The 16,700-nt window shown below is 39.5% G+C and overlaps 1 protein-coding gene across 6 annotated transcripts in view; it reads right to left on the minus strand.

The window, feature by feature from the left end:
- LOC131466133 (inactive N-acetylated-alpha-linked acidic dipeptidase-like protein 2) overlaps positions 1-16,700 on the minus strand; it is a 396,981-nt gene that overhangs the window by 56,665 nt on the left and 323,616 nt on the right. The window lies entirely within an intron of this gene.

Raw genomic sequence — 16,700 nt, forward strand, 5'->3', positions numbered from 1 at the left:
CATGTTTCCATGACTCGCTTCTAACTTCTAGTTATGGTCTCTCTTCAGCAGTGTAAGCCTCTCCATCTTGTTTCGATCTAATCTGAAGCCAGAACTCCACATTAAGGCTCTCATATGGTTAGATTAGTTGTCAGTGAACAAACCGTAATTATGAAGTGATATAGACGAAGGAGCTAAATGCTTATGGCAGTAAACAAAAGCAACAGAAAAGATGTTAGCCAAAAGTTAGCCACAAGAAGATACTGCTACCAGCAGCTTAACAAATCATTGGCTATGCCAATCCTGGACTTATATTTCATGGTTTTATACGGAAATAATTTGATTCATCAGCCTGGAAAAATGTGGGGAAAAACTGAAACAATAGGACCATATGGAGAATTTAATTTTGATTTGATAATTTATATATTTACAGATGCGTTGAAGCTGCAAGGAGAAAGTTTTATGGAGCCCTTTTTGTTTCTGCCTCTGAATAAATTTGAAGTTTATTGAGGGTAACATCTGCTTGAAAAATATGCCCCTGTTGTGGATGTCATGCTGAATATTCAGTGTCTCAGAATAAGAAGCTTCACCCCCTTTTACGTTGAGAGAAGAATTGAAACTAAACACATGGTTGTGTCTGTTGTGCTTCACAAAGCCACAGTCTGTGGTCAAACTGCATTGTCTCCATAGCTGAATATTCTGCATTTATTTGTGAACGATAGAGGATTTTTATCGCAATGTAACAGCTTTGGGGTCATTGCGATGGTTAAATGTCTTGTTGGTTAAATGGGGGTTTGGTCCACTCCTATACTGTCAACAGAAAGATCAGGGCTGCCAACCCCGATTCCTCAGAATCAGGTGGTCTGGTGAAACTCTCAGGGCACACACCCTCTACCCACGGCAGAGCTGGTGAAAAAGAAGCAGAGAAAACCCTTTTTGCTGGAAGTGAGGGCCGACACATGACAAACATGAAAGGGATGGTTGAGCGTCAGCCGTGAGTCTCATGAGACTTCTTCACAAGGATCAAGTTCTTCCACTCCTACACACCTGTTTAAGAATGTTTGCGAGAAATATTGAACTCTGTCATGATTGGTCAATATACTAACCCAACTTGTGAGAATATATTAATATATAATGTATAATAATATAATATGTAATAACTGATTTAATAGTCCACAATAAAACAATGAAATGCAAACAACCTTCATTTTTATAACCACCATGATTTAAGAGGCACCATGCCACTGATGTATTGTCAAAAGCTATTATATATCAACCATGATGCTTGATTATTAATTCTTCAGGGAGTTAAAAAACAAAGCATGAGGGAAGAAACAATGGGAACAAAGAGTTGTTTTAGTCTGTACTTAAGAAAAGATCAATTCTCCACGCCCCTTTTGCTCAGGGCTCCTGTCCCTGTCCCTAAAATATTATTACTACTGTATAAACTCTGGACTCTTCATTAGTCTAAAGGACATGCCATGATGGAAAATGATGATGTTCAAAACAACTACCTGTGTTAAGTGGGGTGAAGGAAATCAAGAGGGCTATCTTTGTGAAAATTATGACTCAAATAGAAGTTTTGCCCATGTTATTAATTCAAATTTAATTTAAGAAAATCAACCTGCAACCCTCCCGAGTTGCTGTCGCGCAAACCCAATGGAGTTTCGGCAAGTTTCAGAACACCTTCATTCTTGCAAGTTATTTTTCTCATCAACAGCTGAAAACACACTGGGCGTATTCTCTACAATCTTTGTAAACAGCATCAGCAAATAAATATTCAGAATATGTAGGCAAGGAAAACAGTTTTTAGGCCCGGGAGCATTCTGGTTTTCTGTTTCTGGTTTAACCAATCAACTTAGAGCAGGCTGACTGAAATAAACAGTCCATGTGGAGAGCAAAAGAGGCGGAACAGATTGACCAAGTGCATAAACTATAGGCTTTTTAAAATGTATTTGCATCCATATGCAAATAGCTGTTAATAAAAATGAGTCAAAAACCTGTTAGCTGTGGGAAAAGTCCATGTGCAGATGTTGGTTCTCAATTAAACTCCATTTACCCATTTAATTTTGCTTATAAACCTCATACAAGGAATGGCGATGTCTTGTCTGGGTATCTGCCGTCTGTGACGGAAGCCTCAAAATATTAAACTGTTGCTCCCAGAGGGTAGTTTTTCACCACACAATGTAGCCCATGGGGTTTCCAGATTCTTTCCTCAAAATGAACCATTACAACTTACTCAGATGGTTTGTTCTAAAGCTTTTTAGAAGTTCTCACTAATGTCCAATTTATTCCACAAATGCATGCATGCATGCATATACACACACACACACACACACACACACACACACAGAATGTGTGGTGGTACTGTGTCATTAACAACAACATGTGGTGCTAAGCATCAGGCGAAATGAAGAACTGTGTTAAATACTTAAATAATGTGGGATGAAAGGTGCAAGAACAAAGCAAATGATGGCAAGGATCAAAGACACGTGAGCACCACTCACTTTGTACTTCCATCCCTTTGTACCTGCTAATGTGCCCATTGCTTCTCTCACAGCACAAACCCGCTCTGTACCTTGATCTAAGCACTCCTTCTTCTTCCTCTTTCCTAATTGTAATTATCCTAATTTGACAAGGAAAATACTATCATGTTTTGATCTGATACATTTTTAATAAGAATGAAAACGGTATTTTTGTAACTAAAAAAAGAAAATCTCTTTCTTTGTAGCATGGCAATTATTGCATTGGTTTTGACAGCAAAAGCATGACCAGAGGAAATGAAAAGGTTTATACTTATGAGCAGGTGAGACATAAATCAGAGGGCGCATGTTCCAGCCTGTGAACTTTATCACAGTGGCGTTACCCTTAAATCCTTAATCAGTTCAGAATTGTGGATTGAATTTTTGTTCTGTGGGTAATGACCAAACGAGTAAGATCAAGGATGCAGGAGGTCAAAATGAATTTCCTTTGTAAGGTGTACAGGCTCAGCCTTGGACATAGTTGATAAAGAGTTCACACAACCAAAGATAATTCTCTGTTTAGTTGTTCCTGTTTTGGGTATCTCATCAGGACTTTTTCCAGCCATGTCTTGCTGGAACGAGACCTCAGGACCTCAGGACCCCAGGTCTCACTGCAGGGGTTACATAAGCCATCCTTGGATCCCCCAGGAAGAGCTAGAAAGGTTTGTTGGGTAAAAAGATGTCTAGAACACCCTGCTTGGTCTGTTACTACCACACCGTGACCTCGAAAAGTGAAAAGAGATGGTCGGGTGAATGGATTTTAGTTCATATATAATTCACTTGCTAAAAGTTTGACGTCCCAGTCCGGGCCTTTCCGTGTGAAGTTTGCATATTCTCCCTGTGTGTGTTATTTGGACACTCTAAATTGCTCGTAGGTGTGAGTGAATGGTTCATCTCTATTTGTTTGCACTGTCAGTGGGGATTGGCCCCAGCAGCCCTGTGACCCTCATGTGACAATGGATGTATGGTGGCCCTGTGGTGCCCTGGGGTGCCATGTCCCTCATGTATCTTAACCTCCCACTCGACTCCTACTCCCAGCTCTCTCACATATAAGAGTTGTAGCTGATGGATGGATGAAATTGTACTAATTCAACAAAGAGCAAAACACAGTCCACCCAAAGCTTATAATGTACGACCACAGGGTAAAGATTCTTGTTGGAGAGTGGCTTATAACAAAACAGCACAACAATTTAACACAAGAAGCACTGTTTCATAAATAACCTCCTACCTCTTGTTAACTTCTCTTCTCTCTAAGATGTCCTTTCTCTACTTATCAAGCACCATTTTTACAGTTTGTTTGTTTAAAAGGAGCCTGAAGAACACATTTACGATCAAGAAGTGCATTTGCTTTTACCAGTTTATTGCTGAGATTAGATTTAGAAGGGTGGAGAGTCTGTGAGAGTATGTCGGCTCAGAGATGTCTGTGTGGCCATTATTTTGAGACTGTCCTCTAATGAAACGTACACATAGGTCGTATGCAGGAATTACGACCTATGTCTACGTTTTCAAAACCAGCGCCCCTAGCGGTTGTATACATGACAGCAACCTGGCACCTTGGAAGTGGTAACTCGTAGCTTCGCTGAGAGCACTGCGCCCAAGTGTGGTCGACAAGGGTTCAAGTCCCTAACTATACCACCTTTTAAATATTTGTTTTAATTTTTACAGCCTAACTCTGTCTTTTTTGGCCTAACCCTAATCTCAGTAACACCTGTGTGTAATCGAGTTGAAAAATACTGCACCAGTGTAGTAAAAACATACTTTTAGGTCGTATTCAGGGGTTGGAAAAAACGACCCATAGTTACGTTTCAGCTGGAGGACTTGTTGATTATTTCAGACCTCAGTTTTTTTGTTAAACTGTTCAGTGGATCAGAGCTCAGAAGCTATACAAAGAGGGCAGTCATCATCACAGCTGCCCTCACCACACACTGTTGGCAGCGTATCAAACCCTTCATAGGCCGTTTACCCCTAAACTGTTTGGTGGATATTAAATTAACTCTCGGTCGCCGTCGTGTTCTTGTTTGGCCCGGCAAACGTTATGCCGATAAATGTCAGAAATTGAGCTCACTGAGGCTTGAACTTGTGAGGGCAACATCAGGAAAAATCACAAAGTGCAAGTTCAACATTGCACAGCAAGTCCATATTTTCCAGTGTGACACAACAGCTTTGATATTTCTGGTGTCTGTGAAAGCCACAGTGGCCAAAATACACCAACATTCACAGCGCAGATCCAACTGGACTCTGACGTCAATGGTTGTAAATCACAAATATCCCAGAAAATATCACAGAAGATGATGATGTCAGGTCTTAAAGGTAATAGCGTGATCATTTGAAAAATAATCATATAATTACAGACAGATACAAAGGTATTGTCAGGGAACAAATTAAGATGCATACATTCAATAAAAAACTGTATATTAAAACTGGAGCACACATGGTTTTCACAGCTTTTCTGTTGCATGAAGTCGATAAAAATCCTACTACACAACTCTGCTTCTTTTTAATGGCACAAATGGAGGATTGTTTTTTCAGAGCCTTACATTTATTTAGGCAAATTCAAGCCAAGTGTTGCTCAAAATCTGTGAAACCAAACAATAAGCTAGGTACAGAATCTTCATCAATATTGTCCTATATAAATCAACAGATACTTTGCCAAATACTTCAAGTGTGTTCACAAGTCCAAAATAGATGGAAGACACAAGACACTACCTGAACATCATAACATTCACTGTACCAGTGTTTGAAGTATACAGTATGTGAGGAAGAAGAGGATGATGAGAGTCTCGTATGAAAAGCTGACTTTGCTTAACACCATTATCGCCACTGTATTTTAACGGTGGGGATAATGGTGTTATTTTGAGAGCTCAATATTTTATCAGGTTGTACTTGGTATAAAAAGTTTGAGAACCACTAGTCTTCTGCGTTATCCTCCACATACACAGGGCGAAAAGCGGGGTACAACCTAGACAGGTCCACACAACTATTCACTCTAACGCTCACACCTATGGTCAATTTAATCTGCTTGTTTTTGAACTGTGGCATGAAGCTGGAGAAACCCACAACATGCAAACTCCACACAGCAAGACAGAACTAAACAAAACTAAAAATCCTTGAGAATGTTCATGAAGTTAATGAGGTGGTCATGTGATATAAAAACCGTCATACAGTCACACTTTAATCTCTCTGCAAAAAAAGCAGAGAAAAATGGTGCAATGTCAGGCTTAGTTCCACCTCAGTTGGATTGTCATTGATTTTTCTCCTCCTCTTTTTCTTCCACAGTCTTTCCTCTGTCTATCTTTTTCTCTTCCTCTCTGTCCTTCCAGGTGTTGGGTGTAATTGGATTCCCTCACTGTAAAACTGTGGAGTTTGCTGCTGCAGGGTTGATGAAGAAGAAGAGGAGGATGAGGAGGATGGTGAAGTTTGACAGCCAGTCATGCTGTTAAATAAGATGAAGAAGTGAACATCTGAAATTGTCAGTCCCACCTGTGAACATTTGCAGTTAACCATCACTGCTGGCAAATGTGCTGCAGTGCGACCAAATGACAACGCTGCTGTTAAACATATAACCACAAACGTTCAAGGAATAGCTAAAAATGCAAAGTGAAAAAAACCCTGCATGGTAACAACCTTTAAGCAAAGCCACAAAGGAATATTTGTTTTATTTTTTTTATTTTTCTCAAAATATTGTGACTAAAACAAGCCAGGGAGGTGAAGGCAGAGAAGCAGGGACAGTAGCCATAAGTTAGCAAGTGATGACCTGCAGAGCTTTGTGGTGGAGCTTGGTCAAAAAGCCAATGGTTTGGTTTATATATGCCCATTGCTAGCTTTTCTATTTTTCTCAAAACAAATTTCCTCTAAATGCATGAAACATTCGGGCACACAAATGATTGTCTTATATTACATATAACACATATATAACTTATATTACATGGCAAAAGGTGCAAACATTTGTCAACAGATGTTGAACATCTCAAAATCATGAGCATTTTCACTTGTGAAAACAAACCCCATAACATTTTAGCCACAGGTTTTTTTCCCCCATAAGACAATTGCTTGGTGATCTGACAGACTGCAACACTTTGTCAGAAAAAATGCTTCATTGGCGAGAATGTAACAGCCTCAGGTAACAGTGAGGAAATGAGATATTATCCAGGAATGAGATTTTGATGGTTTTAGACATCGAAAACATGGTTTATAACACAGACATGTAATAACATCAGTGTTGAACAATAATTATGATGATGGATGGATTGCCTTTCCCCAGACCAATTCCAAGTCCTCCCAGGTCCAATTCCTTAAACTATAATCATACTATAGTTACCATGTTCAGATATTGAATATATATTATTTTAAAAATATAGCCAACATGATGGTCAGTCATATTTGAAGTTTGCCCTTTTTTGATTTATAAAGCCAACAATACTGGACCATACCAGTACAAGTCCTGTTCATGGCAGGCAACACAACATGCACATTCCTGCAATTTTTCCTGCATCTATTGACCGACTCTTTACCATAAACGATGGAAACTGAGCCGCACCCAATGGGACCTGTTGGGTTGGGCCGGGTTCAGACAAAAATCCCGAAATTGAAGTCATTTCTAAAAAATTCAAGTCAAGAGAAATGTAGCGTAAAATGAGCTGAATTCAAATAACTATTTTAAAATGTATTGCTGGTTGCCAGGTTACCTGGCGGGTTAGGGTTCGGTTTTGACAGGAAAACACTCTGTAAAAAATACACTCTATAGTGAGTCACCAAAAAAAATCCTCTGACCTGCAATTTACTGCTACATGTTGAATTTCTTTTTTATTGTTTCAAATATGCAAAATCTAATTTAATTATTGAGCTGAGTGCAGTATATTGATTCACTCAGTCTTTCACTCTCTTTCATGCGGTAACACATTAACATAAGATGCTGCTGTCAGCTTTAAGACTGACTAAAGACAACAACACATTTGGTCTTTGCAAACAGCGATGAGGGAGCAGTTTATTTGCATATAGAGTGGGGAAGTGAGATTCGATCACAAGTGGTCACATGGGACACATTAATTCTACTTCCAGGTGTGAAGTGACGTACTTGGAGCTGTGTGCTTCTAATCAGATCATCCAAGATGCATGTTAATGTTGTGTTCTTTGGATCCAAAAACTTTTCGTATCACTCACAGGTTTCAAACCTTGTTTGGAAAGATACCGAGGACTGGTGATATAATATATAGATTCACTTGGCATCATTAGAAAAAACAGTGCAACAGATTCTAAAACAGCTTTCAAACATTTTGTAACAAATAATCAAAGAAGTTCAGTTGTCCCCATTTCTTCAAATAAACAAGACAGCGAAATTGCAACAGTCAAGGCTTCAAAATGTCACTTCACAAACCAGTGGGTGACAACATGGGGGGGTTGACATTTGGTCAGGTTGAGTTTTTCTAAGTTTCAGGAAACACAGCCCTGATGGTTATTCAACGGCAACTGCCAACGATACAGCCTCAGTTGGCATGTGTCGGAGAAAAAGTTGCACCCAATGAGCAACCAGCAGGTATGTTCTGCACCTGTTTGATTGGAGTTGTATAAATGTCTAAATGAGGAAGGTATAAAAGAAAATGGGGCGTGTGTCCTGGGCTTAAGGTGCTGCACAGGTCTTGATGTGTGTAGAATGTGTATGATTGACACCACGAGGAATAAAACCACCTAAGTCCAGGCTTGGTTAGGCACTATGTTCTTTCCTAGTTTTGTAAGGACAATAAACCTTTTCACGTACACGTCCATTGCACTGTATTCTAGTTCCTGATGCACTCCATCTCTGTGACAAGTATTTGATTATACCCCGGGGCAACATGAGCAAGAGATAATAAGAGAGAGAGAGAGAGAGAGAGAGAGAGAGAGAGAGAGAGAGAGAGAGAGAGAGAGAGAGAGAGAGAGAGAGAGAGAGAGAGTAAAAAACGAGACAAATTTGAATTTGACAGCATGAGAACCAAAGATAAAGAGAGAGGCAGGAGGGTTGAGATAAAGGATAGTAGTGACAGTGCCCGGATCAATAATGTGTTGAGATATTCATTTGGACTCTGTTGGGGACCCTGAAGTAAGCACACATTCTCTGTTTCTGTCTCATTCTGTCTCTCTGTCTTATTCTCTCTCTCTCCCTCTCTCTTTCTCCCTGTTTCCCAGCTGTCTAGTTAGTTTGCCACTGGGAGACACTGAGGGAACACAAAGGCAGCTGCAACCTCATTTTGCTCACCAGAGCATCTGGATGGCCAAAGTCAACTGGTAGCAGATCAAAGCTTGAGGTCCACTCACTTTTTAATTAGGGCGATGTTGTAAATGAAGGCTGTATCATTAGCGAGACAGTGTCTGGTTCAATCTGCATTCTCAATTGAGTGGATGGGGAAATAACTTGTCCTCATCATTGGTAACTACGTACTTGCTTAGGAGTCCTGCGATGCAACATCCCCAACTGTAATCAGCCACTCTATGCAGCATTGATGCAAGAGGAACACACACACACACACCAACAAAGGCTATAAATATACCACCATCCCAGATACCTCAGAGAGACAGAAATCATCAACTACAACAATAAAATTGAGCCTGTCTTCTCTCCCAAACTTAAACTGTGCAGTATCAAGTGTCGAGATGATCAAACATGATGATCACATGCTCAGGAGCTAATGGTCCCAAGAAAAAATGAAAGGAAAAGTCAAGCGGTGGAGTGGAAGTCATGTAGAACAGTCAAAAGTTAATCCCTGTGGACTTTCCAAGAGTAAATGTGTAAGAGTAAAAATTCAAATCCCAAAAAGTAACATTGTACAAATTTGAAACTTTAAACTGAGACAATTAGAGACCGCTTTTGGTGAATTATTTAGCTGATAATGAATTGCGACAAAGCAGTGGAGTACACCACCAGATTTCCAAGTGAGGTGAAAATGACTCATAAACTGGTGGTTAAATGAGTTTTTAACCAGTGGGAGTATATTTAATCAGTATTCACTCCGGGGTCAAATGACTCTCCAATTGGCATCAGTGGGAATGCAAGACTCAGCTAAACATGTTCATTTCTTCTTTGTCTGCTCTATTTTCAACAGAAAGACAATTTCCTGCATCATTCCTGGTGCAAAGTTATGATGCACATTCATTTCCCCACCATTAGCATAGCTGTTAGCCACAGATGTCTGTAGCAAACTTTACTTTTTCTAACTTTGGGAACAATATTTTTTATATTATCAGTCATCTCAATTGAAAGACTGACTTTAAGGTGAACCAGTATAAAATATTTAAAAATAGTAACCACTGTAAAACATTGTCACTGAGTGCTATGGTGTATGGTTGCTTTGTTCTACCTCCAACTCACTTTGTTTCTAGGTTATTTGAGAAGTCACATTTCATGCAAGGGTGATGGAACTCCGAGCCTGTAGGTCTCGGAGGTGTGTTGGTAGAAGCTATCTGTGAAGCTTGAGACCCCGGGGGCCTTTTGCACGAAAGCAGAATTACGATATCCAGATATCCAAGATAACCTATGCTACTAACTTCATCCTGGCTAACACATTTGCACAAACATCAAACCAGGATGAGAAGGCACAGCTTGGTCACGTGTAACCTGTCCTGGAGGGAACTACCACTGCTCCACTAAAATCCTCTCAGTTTGATTTAACTGCAGAGTTGTTCACACTGCAGTGTAAAAGCTCCTTCATGGTTCCTGGAGGACGTTCGATGTGGATCTGTGTTCAGTCCAGTGACCAAATACATGAGAGAAAACTGTAACACAACATGAGTTTTCCAACTGCGACTGACAAACGTGATTTGTGAAATTACGATTAATATTCTATTCGAGTGAATTGTGTGCTGTAGCAGTTTGTGGCCAGTAGGAGGGGGTGGAGTGGCTCAGTGGTTAAGACCAGTAGCCTGTGCGCGAAAGACATCATGGTCGCAAGTTTGACTCCACCCCTGGCTGATTGTACTCAGTTCCATTGTAAATCGCTTTGGATAAAAGCGTCTGCTAAATGACATGTAATAATGTAATGAGGTGCTATAAGGTGTTCAGTTATTGAAGAGACGTTGCAAGCTGAATGGAAGATAAAGTTTGTGCACCCATGTATTGATATGCAGAGACTTTATCACGTACAGTTCAGATAGTGTGGCAAACGTGCCTTTATTTTCTCATAACGATTTTTTCCAGTTGAATATGAAGAAAATGACGCTTGCAAAATAATAATTGAAAAACGCAGTCCCTGCTAGATCATCTGTAGTGAGTTCACGGCTCTGTGCTGTGTGATGCTGAATTTTGGATAGATCACTGGATAATTAATCAATACATCTCATGCAGCTATACTTGTCCTGAAACACTCAGAGAGTGCGTCTTAGTATCAGAGCTTCACAATCATTGAAGAAATGATTGTGACAGAAACACAGATGCCAGTCTTCATGAAATCATATAAGACTATTAAGAATTAAAATCACATGATGTAATCACTGTAATATTTTAATGCAGGAGGTAAAATACATCCAGAAGATCTTGAATAACATCTATTTCTGATCAGAGTGGCAGCTGATTAAAATGATTGAGCAGCAGGATTAACAAATTCTGTTGTGACTGCATGGTCATTTATGTGCCATTGCTTTCGTGCAACTGACTTGAGGCTAAATTCAGCCAGGATAAATGACAAAGCCTGACTCAATCCCTTATCCTGGTGTTGTGTCTTCTTGATGACTGAAATGCTGTGGATGTGTACTGTGCTTAATGATGTGGCCCTCCTGATGAGTCGAAATGTGAATGGATGACTTAAAAGTGGTCATCAGACTAAAACTCTGTATATTCTGTAGATGCTGGAAACCAACAATAATGGTCTTAGCAGATACTCTATCACTTCTGTATTGTACAACAGATACATTGTTACGATGCTCTATTTCTGAACACAATGCATTGATCTTTTGCCTGCATGGTGTGCAGTATATGTGTAGCATGGGCACAGTTCCAAGTGGATCACCACAATAGTATCTACAGAATGTGGCATAAACGGGATAATCATGTCTGCTTGCACCTCAATAACCCACTAGGGAAAGAGTGCTCATTTTAGGGGGGTAGTGTCATGGAACTAACTGGATCCTTTTTAAAGCCTGTCGTCTGACCCTTGATCACAGAACATGGTCATTATTCCTCCCCAAAGGGAAGATACTTTGAACAAGTTAATGCTCCCTTTTCAGCAAATTGACTCTGGCACAGTAACTTACAAATCTGTTTGTGTTTGCAGCAAATCTCATCAATCATTGCTATTTCCACACAAAACGCATTGGGCTATTCTTTGTATTTTGACAGTGTGATGTTTTGAGAAAGAAAACATGCCCAGTACTAGCGAGATGAGCCACCTCTCTGCCTAGCAGTGACAATCTGTTGTGGTACAGATTGTTTCTTTGCTTCAGACAATTAGCAATTAAATTGCACATAAGGCTCTCTGTTACTTGCCAGCTCTCTGTAGTGGTGAGTCCATTGTTAGAATTGACAGAGTTCTTGAATGGTTAGACAATGTACATATTCTGGCGTATTAGGAGCTGTAAAGTTAGTCAATACACACCTTCAGTGCATTTCCATACACAGTTAAACTACATGAGCAACAACCATAGCTTGACTACACTAATAAGCCCTAGTTGACTTATTGACTGTGTGTCTAACTCCGCTACACAGGGGGGCAAACGAGTCCCTTTCAACTTCTTAGTTTTTGACGGTTTATGGTTTAGCAGATTCAGATTCAGATGGTCCCAGAAGGGCAATTCATCTGTAGCTTCCTATACACAATCATCAGTTCAAACATACAGCAAATCAGACATTGGGCATCAGACAACAGGGACATGATTAGTAAAATTAGTCAAATTGATTCCCATCCGAGTTTAGTTGTCAGGGGGGTATGAAAGATTTGGAGTATCTACTTGTAATTGTTTCAAAATGAAAAGTATTCTGCCTCAGGTTGTTTGGGACAAAACAAAAAGAAACAGCTTTCAGTTCCAGTGCTGCCCACCTTTGGAAAAGGTTTCCTGAATATCTTGAGTGTGCTGCAAGTGTCAAGTTGTCTAAATCAGACATCATTCCAGTATTGGTTGTTGCTGCTTAACAATGATTACACTCATAAAGAACAAGATGGCTGAATTTCTGGTGGTGAAGGGCAGCAATAGATAATCTGTGAAAAGGGAATTCTGATAGGAGGCAAAACCGCCCAACTGCAAATGACCCGAATGCCTTGCCTTTCAATGTGAATCACTCATGGACATTAGCATTCAATTCCCTAGACTGTGGTGTACAATTTGAACAGTCATGCAAAATGAGATGGGACTCACTGAAAGACATTAATAACACATCTCCCTGTGCCTTGACAGTTAAATGGGTGGAAAACTGCAGACGTCTTCACCGTCTGACAATGTGGAATCTCTCAACAGGCTATTTATTTATTTCCATTGTCAAAAAAAGCTACAAAAAGTGCAGGATTTCATCTTTTTTAAAAGGCAACTAGTCATGTCATCACACAAAGGAATCTAATCTCCCATTTTTGGCCTGCACCTTTTGCAGTTCAGAGATGTCACCTGCAACCAGGCTCATATTAGACAATACCAGCTTTCAATCACACCAGTGTCCACTCATATGTGCTGTGCTTTATCATCAATTTTGCTCTAAATGGGAACATCATTTCCAAAACTGACAGAACATTCTATTGAAGAAGAAGAAGACCTTAACTCTTTTAGTAAATTAACTGACTTTAAAAATCAAGTGAGGAAGTAGAAGCTCATTTTCCCATAGACTTCCATTCTAACAAAGTTCTTTTTGCAAACCCGGGGGCTATTCAGTAAAAACTCACTTTCTGCTTGACCTCACCAAAGCAACTGGAACACTCTGTCCATTTAAAAAGAAAAAAAGAAAAATGTGGTCTATGTTTCCCAAGTGCTTGTTAATGGGGTTTGGTCCTACTGATCCCACTTACAATATCTGTGGCTCCTTAACCTGAACTGAAGAAGCCTCTTGGATAAGACAAATGTTTTAAAACTTAACTCAGGAAAGTCCAGTTGCTTATAGAAAACTACTGAAGATGACTAAGAACTTTCACATACAACTACCACAGTTTATTACTGAGAGCCTTTACCAGGGCACCAATCAGGATTTTATGGAATTTCATTTGAGTAAAATGCCTCAGTGAAAGATTTGGCTTGATAATAACGATGTCAAACAAGGAATTATATTGCAGTGAATCTCATCAACTCTAACTGAATCATATCATATCGTCTTCCCTTATTCCTACTGTAGCCCATGTACCTTGCTATTTATCCAATCATCTTCTAAATGAGAGATCCATCATCCCCCATCCATGTTGTACCGCTTTATCCTCCACAAGAGGGTCGTGGGGGGTGCTGTGCCAATCTCAGCTGACAGAGGGTGATAGGCGGGGTACACCCTGGACGGTTCGTCAGTCCATCGCAGGGCCGTGTACACAATCAAACCAAAATACATTTAAATGAAATGAAAAAGCAGAAGCTTTACAAACAGAGCACGTACATAAATTCACATGACGACATGGTGGGTGCACTGTATCTGTGTCTTTCCCTTTCAAGTGACTTCCATCCATGACTGCACTACGTTAGATGCATGTAGGCCTGTCAGTCAGAGTTACGGCTGCAGGACGAGACAACACACACACACAGTGGTTGCACGAGGGTATTTTCTATGCATTCAGTCATGTATGATCCTGTTAGACTCATTATGCCGCAAGTGAGGGGGGTGGAAAAAAAAACAGTGCAGCTAAAGGACAACCTGTAAAAATATACAACACACAGACAAACACATACATAAGAAATAAGCACAGGATAGCTTGGAGATAAAATTGTGACAGAGATATGGATTTATACATGCGTGAGGACACATATGGAGACCTATAAATACCTGCTGGTACACACACACAATTATTCACAGAGAAAGGATGAACAAATCTATGCTATACTGTCACTGCCAGTCTTGCTCCAAGTCACATGGAGTTGTGAGTTTGAACTTTAAATTGTTTCATACCCTCTGTTGCTCCCATTTATGAACATGTGACATGTAAATATGGTGATGTAATAGCAGTTACAAACATAAAGTATGTTGTTGAAGCTTCATTAACAAAATCAACTCCAAGAGACAAGAGGGACTTAGTGTTTTTGTACTTCTGCTTGCATGAGCTGTTTGAGATAATGCACTTCAACAAAATAGACTAAGGACTGATGAGTCAGATTGTAACCGGAGGCTCCTCCCTGACCACAGCTCCATAAAAAACTCAGTAAATCCCTGTGATAAAATGTTATTTCTGTGCACATTTATTCATTTAATTGTAAAGCCAGTTCTTTATTTAATGGGCTCATGTTTTTCCCCTCCTTCGATCTGCTTTAACAAACTGTCACCCAGTCAAAAAGACTTTTATTGGTCTGGTTTCAGAGGACAGTTTGATGGTTGGACTGGATGGATGGTTTGATCGTTTGAATGTTTATTCAGAGGCTTTTTTCATCCAGACAGGGAAATAAAGGAAATAAATACATGGAAATTTTCTAGGCATCCACAAAAAAAAGATACAAACAGTGGAACAAATCATTACTTTGGCAGCTGAACCAAAACCACTGCAGCCAGAATGTTATGTTTTACTACAAGTTGCATTAGAAACACATTGGATGCAATAAATAATTCCAGCAAGATAAAGCAAGTTGTGCAATTAAAGCTGTTTGGATTTGTACTTCGCTCTTGATGGTCTTCAGTGAAGCTTCCTGTAATGCCTTGCCATTTCAAAGGTGCTTTAAAATGTATAGTATGTAAAACCATGGCCATCACCATTCAAAATGGTCACAGTAATACAAATTCAAAACATTGGAGAGTTTTCCTGGGTTGCCAGATACTCACTCACTAATTGGCTACAACTTTATCTTCCACATAAGGGCTGGAGCCAATCCCATATACAGAGGCAAACAACTATTCACTCACACCTATACTGTCAGTTTAGTATGCAATTAACTCTGCAGGGTTTTGGACTGTGGGAGAAAACTGGAGACCCTCAGTCGAAGTGTGATTCGAACCAGTGTGAGCCACTACGTAGCAATGTCGGGTTTTCAAATTCCTTTCTACATTTTTACAACATCTCCACTGCAGACCCTCATGCACCCTCATTTCCTCTCGGTTGGTAACATTCCACTGATCCATAGCTGCAGCTTGCTCTAAGTCCTTTGGCAACCCAGGTTTTAATATGCCAAAGGCTTCATTATTGGGTGGGTGGTGCAACAGGCCAAAACACAAACTCAAAACATTCACTGAGCTCATGACTAAAATTTAACTGTGAATAAATCAAACAGAATGTATTCCCCGTCATGGGTAACATTTGTAACTGCAAGAAACAAAAAAGGTGGTAGATGCATGTGATGTGAGTGCATCTGTGTATGGTAAGGTCTCTAAACATACTTTTGTGTTACCATTTAATTACCCATTAGTTACCTATGGTTGTCATTGTTGATTGAAAACACCAAATGTGTAACAAAAGTTAAATGAAAAAAAAATTAACTGAAGTTTATTTGTTGAGATAGTCAGCGCGGAGGTCTTGAGGAAATAAGAAGAAAACTAAGATATTAATGCTTTAGGCAAGTTGTAACTCTGGAGGAAGGTTAACACAATAAACTCCTTACATAAGAGACATCAACTGCTTGCTGTGAACAAGTTTAAAGAAGAAACCCACAGGAAAAAAGACTTTTGTAAAATAATATGATATCATAAAAAAATATTTTCACCAAATTTTCACAAAATGTATATTCAACAAATACATTGTATGTTTTCTTTGAGATATAACAAGCTGTTTTAAACATGCATGATTTACAAACAGTTATTGCTGATGCCACTAAATGTTAAAAAGAAAAGCCAATTGTGTTAACCAGGTGTTTTGAATAATGTTCGTCTGATGTTCTTTGAATCTGGGAATCAGAGAGTTTAAAACAAGTTAAGAAAAGGGACTTTGTGGCACTGAAAAAGTATTACAAATCTCAAGGCTATTGAATCTTATAAACAGTAAAAAAAACAAAAACATGGCTATCCTTGAGTGCTCATGTGATCAGTTGTTATAAAACAGCCCAAGAATGGCCATTTTGTGTTTGCCACGATGACAGCTTTAATGGGTGAAATACGTGGGCATATTTCCACTCTTTATATAGTTTCAATAGCCATGA

This window comes from Solea solea, chromosome 9 (assembly GCF_958295425.1).
Source record: "Solea solea chromosome 9, fSolSol10.1, whole genome shotgun sequence".
NCBI classification, from domain to species: domain Eukaryota; kingdom Metazoa; phylum Chordata; class Actinopteri; order Pleuronectiformes; family Soleidae; genus Solea; species Solea solea.